Source organism: Mastomys coucha, unplaced genomic scaffold, assembly GCF_008632895.1.
Source record: "Mastomys coucha isolate ucsf_1 unplaced genomic scaffold, UCSF_Mcou_1 pScaffold16, whole genome shotgun sequence".
In the NCBI taxonomy this organism is placed as follows: Eukaryota; Metazoa; Chordata; class Mammalia; order Rodentia; family Muridae; genus Mastomys; species Mastomys coucha.
In genome coordinates this window covers 70,993,640-70,999,639 of record NW_022196898.1, presented here as the reverse complement: position 1 = coordinate 70,999,639, position 6,000 = coordinate 70,993,640, and the positions used below count along the sequence as shown (strand labels likewise).

The 6,000-nt window shown below is 43.2% G+C and overlaps 1 protein-coding gene across 7 annotated transcripts in view; it reads right to left on the bottom strand.

Annotated features, from left to right (window-relative positions):
• Sec24d (SEC24 homolog D, COPII coat complex component) overlaps nucleotides 1–6,000 on the bottom strand; it is a 96,865-nt gene that overhangs the window by 53,300 nt on the left and 37,565 nt on the right. The gene's annotated exons all lie outside the window — the stretch shown is intronic.

Here is a 6,000-nt window from a genome sequence, read left to right as displayed (position 1 = left end):
AGGGAGCGGAAGGGAGGGAGGGAAGGAGGGGGAGGGAAGGAGGAAGGGAGAGGAAGGAAGGGAGGGTGAGAGGGAGAGAGAGATTATGAGAGAATGAGAAAGTGAGAATGTCTTTAAAGAACTCTGGCACCTGACTGACTTAGTTGCTGACCTTTACAACACACCTAACTCTGCCTTAGTTTCTGGCTGGCAGTTTTTCAACAGTGTTTCTCCGCTGTCAGTGGCTCTCCATGTTTAGGGTCCAGCCCATGGAGTAGACACTCAAAGTTTGCCCTCAGAGAACTACTCCCTGGAGCTTGAGCATCCTGTTCACACCCCTGTTCTGTTACTTCTATTTCAATCAGCAAAAATGAACGTGTTTCTTTTGGCGAGCAATTCTTCATCAAGGAGACATTGCCATAGCGGGTAGTGTCCCTCACATCTGTCCACTCAATGTGATCTCCTGATGCTCTGAGGGAAAGGGTGGAGCTTCTGGCAGAACGAGCCTGCACAGAGGAGGCAGTACCTGTGGGACACATCCAGCTGTTCAGTGTACACAGTCTACAAATGCTGTAAGAATGTATTTTCATTCTCAAGTTCAGCTTCTCCCCAAGTCAGATTTTGAAAGTCAGCAATCAGCATAACTTCACCTACTTATTTATGGCTTCTGGAGCTCGGCGACCTTCCTGGAGCTCAAGTTGGCATAAGAACCTTGAGGGTGGATAGTGTTCTGGTAAAACTATTAACTTAAGATACAAAAAGCACATATTCAGGCTTGATGGAATGTCTGTATAATTTGGAGCAAGGCTTGGATTAACAACTGAAAGAATTTTTTTTCCCCAACAACATCCAAAATATCCTTAAATATCAGGCTTAGTTTTTTTGAAACACAATATTGAATATTGCATTATTAATATTAAATTGCATTAACAATATTAAAATGGCAACAGGAAGGTTGGGGGCTAGGAGTGTGGTTCAGCAGGCAGATTGCTAGCCTAGTGTACATGGCGCTCTGGGTCCAGCCCCGTACCACATTCCTCCCTCAGGAGATGGAGACAGGAGGGTTAGAAGCTCAAGGTTATCCTTGGCTACATAGTGATATGAAAGCCAATCTACATGAGACCCTGTCTCAAAACAACAACAAAAAAACTACTGAAACAAACATAAAAAAAGGCTAAGGAGTCATATGTCATCAGCAAACCACTGTTGAGTTTTATTCTGTTCCAAGCGTATACGTGTGCCCCTCTGGGTGAGTACACATCTGTGTATGGTGTAGGTATGTGTATGGGAGTATATGCAGATGTGGGTACACGTGTACAAAGAACAGAGGTCAACGCTGGGTATTTTTCTCCATGACTGTTAATTTTTTTGGGGGGAGGGGGCAACAAGGTCCCTTACTCAACCCGAGACTCACTAATTCAGCTGGACCGGCTCTCCATCAATCCCTAGGACCACCTCCTGTCTCTTCTGCCCCGGTCCTAGAGTATCAAATCCACACTGCTGTGCCATTTTTCTTTGTGGACTGGGGATTACAGCTGAGGTCCTCATGCCTATGAAGCTCCACCTTACTGACTGAACCCCAACCACCTTCCGGGGAGCCCAGTTAGCTATGAACCCCAACCGCCTTCCGGGGAGCCCAGTTAGCTATGAACCCCAACCGCCTCCCGGGAAGCCCAGTTAGCTATGAACCCCAACCGCCTTCCGGGGAGCCCAGTTAGCTATGAACCCCAACTGCCTTCCGGGGAGCCCAGTTAGCTATGAACCCCAACCGCCTTCCGGGGAGCCCAGTTAGCTATGAACCCCAACCGCCTTCCGGAGAGTCCAGTTAGCTATCTTGGAGGAGACTAAGAGGAGCTTTACTTATGTCTCGTTAAAAATCAGGCAAATTCACAGCAGTGAGCATAGGATACGCAAGAAGGACACTATCAGGAGCTGAAATCCCATGTTCATGATACATGACAGAACTTCTACCTGCAGTGTTTTCTTATCTTGCATATTCTTAGAGTAGCTTTTAAAATATAAACTCATCTTCTCCTGACTATGAAAGGTTATCAAAGGCAAGGCAGAAAAAAAAATCCGTCCTCATCAAACCACACCAAGGAGGAGAGAACCCATGGTTCTTCCAGTTACATTTATGAGACCACAGCTGCTCGATGATGGCAGGACTTAGGCTGCAAAAGCTCAGTGGTTTTAGAATCAGCGTGAGTCTCAAACTGGCACACAGAGCCGTAAGGATGTTTCTCTTACGAAGTGGTAACTATGTTTCTCCCTACATGTGTGCCTCCCTGCTGTGAAGGGTGAGACAGCTCTGCAAACAGCAGCATGGGACCAGGGCATGACACACTAATGAAAAACAGAAATGCTGAGAGCAGGGCACAGCTGTGCCAGCGCTAATATAGTAATTTGCATACTGACTTGGTCAAGGGTTGAATGCATATACTTAGATGTTTATTTTATAAATATGTATATTGTAAGTATAAAAGGAATAGCAAAAACATAGGTAAGAGCTGTCTGAAAGGCGGTGGTGGGACGGCAGCGAAGGAAGAGATTCGGATTCTTCACTGTGACTGTTCACACTTTATAATTCAAATGTCATCATCTCAACTACATGAAAGCTGATTCTACGTACTGTCATAGGTGAAGATAAACATTGAGTGTACCTGTGTTTGTCCCCAGAGGAAAGGGGAGAAAAAAAATGAATGGGTCTCAGGAAAGTGGAAATTACATATACCCAGGATATGTTCATTCTCTTAAAATCACAATATAACAAATATTAATAATTATTAATGATGTGTTAATGATGTGTACAAGAGTGGCATAATAGTGTACAATTTTAAGATGTTGCTCAAATCACAGAACTTGTAATAGAGACTATCTCATAGAGTCTAGCACATATTCATCATGATTGCTAACATTAAAGCAAAGACATCATTGAACCCTAGGGCAGATGTGGACTACCTGGCATGTTAATGAAAGATGACCATCATGATGTAGCCACTTTGGAAAAATGCTCTGTGAGTTTCCTATAAAACCACTGAGTATTACCTTAGGAGGCTGAGGTGTATCCGTGGATGTTAGCTTAAGAAAAATGAGTGTATGTTCATGGAAAGACTTGTACAACGTGTTCACAGTGCTTTTATTAATGAGGTAGAAAAAGCCCAGATGTCTACCAATAAAGTACTATGTAAGCAGACTGGCATATCTGTACAATGAAGTACTTCTCAGAATTAAAAAGAAAGGCTGCTGATCCATGAAACTCACTGAGTCATGAGAGAAAACACAGCGTTTCTATCCTCTGTAACCTTAGCCATAGAAGGCACTAGACGAGAAATTCAAATCTGTCATAGAAAATGTCAGAACGGTGGATATCAAAGAAGGGAGGTGTTGGGAAGGGTGGGAATGGCCGAGGGGCATGAGGGCCTTCTCTAGGGTAACCGTGACAGTTTAGATTTTGGTAGGTACTGAGTTTTCTCAGGTATACGGATTTGTTGAAATGTAACCAACGCTGCTAAGTCATGCATTTCTTTTGTTTTTGTTTTATAAAGGAAATTGTTTAATTGGGGGCTCGCTTATAATTTCAGAGGGTTAGTACATCATCATCATAGTGGACAGTAGTCATGCATAGCTCTGTAACAGTAGCTCAGAGTTTACACCCTGATCTTCAGGCAGCAGGCAAGAGAGAGAGAGAAAGACTAGGCCTGGTGCAAGCTTTTAAAACCTCAAAGTTCACTCCCAGTGGCACATCTCCTCTAACAGGGCCACGTTTCCTAATCCTTTCTGAACAGTGTATCAACTGGGGACCAAGCATTCATACACATTATCCAATGGTGGGTATTAGTATCCAAATCACCACATTCTACTTGCTGTCCCCCAGAAGAAGACATGCATCTCATAAGCATGAGATCTTGGGTTTGATCAGCAGACCACCAAAGGATGTACACTCATAAACTAGTTCTGTCTCAGTAAGCTGATATTGGACATTAGTTAATAATGTGAGATGAGTGAAGTATATCAGACATTGACAATTCACCTTAAGATGCTTCCAAAAAAAAAAAGACACGTGACAGATAACAAGCATTAGTAGTAGTTACATGATAACATGAAACTATTACATTTTTCTTTCCTTTCCTCCCTTCCATAATTGTTGGAAATAGCTACGACACACTTTAATTACGCTCCCTCTGTTGTACACAGCAGGATCTCTTCATCAGTACACACTGGCCTATGTTATCCTTCTTAAATATTTTGAATTTTTTAAAAAAGAATTTTGATAGAGCTGCAGAGATGGCTCAGTGGTTAAGAGCACTAACTGCTCTTGCAGAGGATCAGGGTTCTAGTCCCAACACACATAGCAATACACAACCATCTGTAACTTTATCACAGGGGATTAAAAACAACCTCTCTGACCTCCTCGAGTACTTATACACAGACCAAACACTCATAAACATAAAACAATTTTTAATGAAGTTTTAAGGCCTATATAGCACTGCTGAGCCTGAGACAGGAGAGACCACGATTGCTCAATGTGCTTCCTGAGCTGTGCACTGAGTGTGGAACACGTGAATTCTGGGGTTCCAAGGGCAGTTCCAGGCCTCCCCCGACTTACTCTCCTCAGTTCAGCCCATCCTCAAGAGAAAAGATCCTGAAGTATAGGAAGGCCATTGTATGCACGGGAACCATGAGCGCCATCTTTCTTCCATCCCTCAGGTGGGGGGCACTCTTCTCGTCCTCCCATCCTCTCCTCCTCCCCTCCTCCCTTCCCTTGGAAAGGGAATCCATTCTCTTCTGCAAAGGATTCCCCCTCCTTAGGTGTTGTTCCTTATAATAGATCAGCCTCCTTCTAAGGATCCCTAGATCTGAGATTGAGGGGACTTGGAGTGGAGAGTGGGAACTCCAACTTGAAGCGTAGCTAGTGGAACAGAATGGCTCAGGCTAAGGGGCTGTACTCCTGTGATCAGTCACATCACAGCCTCACTGAACTAAGACTTTCTCTGCTGTAGGCCTTCCCTCCCTGTACGTTTGAGTAGCCATCACTGAGGACCTTTATAAAAGGAATGTTTGCCGTGAGGAACAGAATTCTGTCAGTCCAGATATCATGATCAAGTACTTTCAGCAACCTAATGCTTGATCAATATTAACAGCAACTTATAACTACAGATTTTAAATATGAGCCACTTTTCTATTGTGTTTTCCTACTAAACTATATATTGAGTATATCCCTACAAACAAATACGCATATAAATTTATCTCTGCTGTGTTTCTAACATTTTGTTTATGAGCATTCTAGAACAGTAACTATCAAAGCAGATGTGTTAAGATCAAAGACTTCTCCCAACAGAACCCCTCCATGGCAGGGCCCTGAAATGGGCAGAAGGCCTCCCTGACAATCATGTCAGTCACTACACCACATTCTCCCAGACGACACTTTCTATGTGCACTATTAAGGCAGATGAAAATGAAGGTACAACATACCCAAATTTATGAGACACAATGAAAGCAGTGCTTAGAGGAGAACTCATAGCTCTGAGTGCCTCCAAAAAGAAACTAGTGAGAGCTTACACTAGCAGCTTGACAGCACACCTGAAAGCTCTAGAACAAAAAAAGAAGCAAATACATCCAAGAGGAGTAGACAGCAGGAAATAATCAAACTCAGGGCTGAAATCAACCAAGTAGAAACAAAAAGTACTATACAAAGAATCAACAAACCCAGGAGCTGGTTCTTTGAGAAACATCTTTATTTCCCTCTCCCTCTCTCTCTCTCTCTCTCTCTTTCTCTCTCTTTCTCTCTCTCTCTCCCCCTCTCTCTCTCTTCCTCTCTCCCTCTCTCTCTCTCTCTCTCTCTTTCTCTCTCTCTCTCTCTCTCTCTCTCTCTTCTTTCTTTCCTTCCTTCCCTCCCTCCCTTTTCTTTCTTTGAAAGAAAGAAGAAAAAAATATGACTCAGACCATCATGATTAGTATTCAGAGCATTACGTAACACTGCTTATAAGATTCTGACTTACAGATGAATTGTTTGACTAGGTA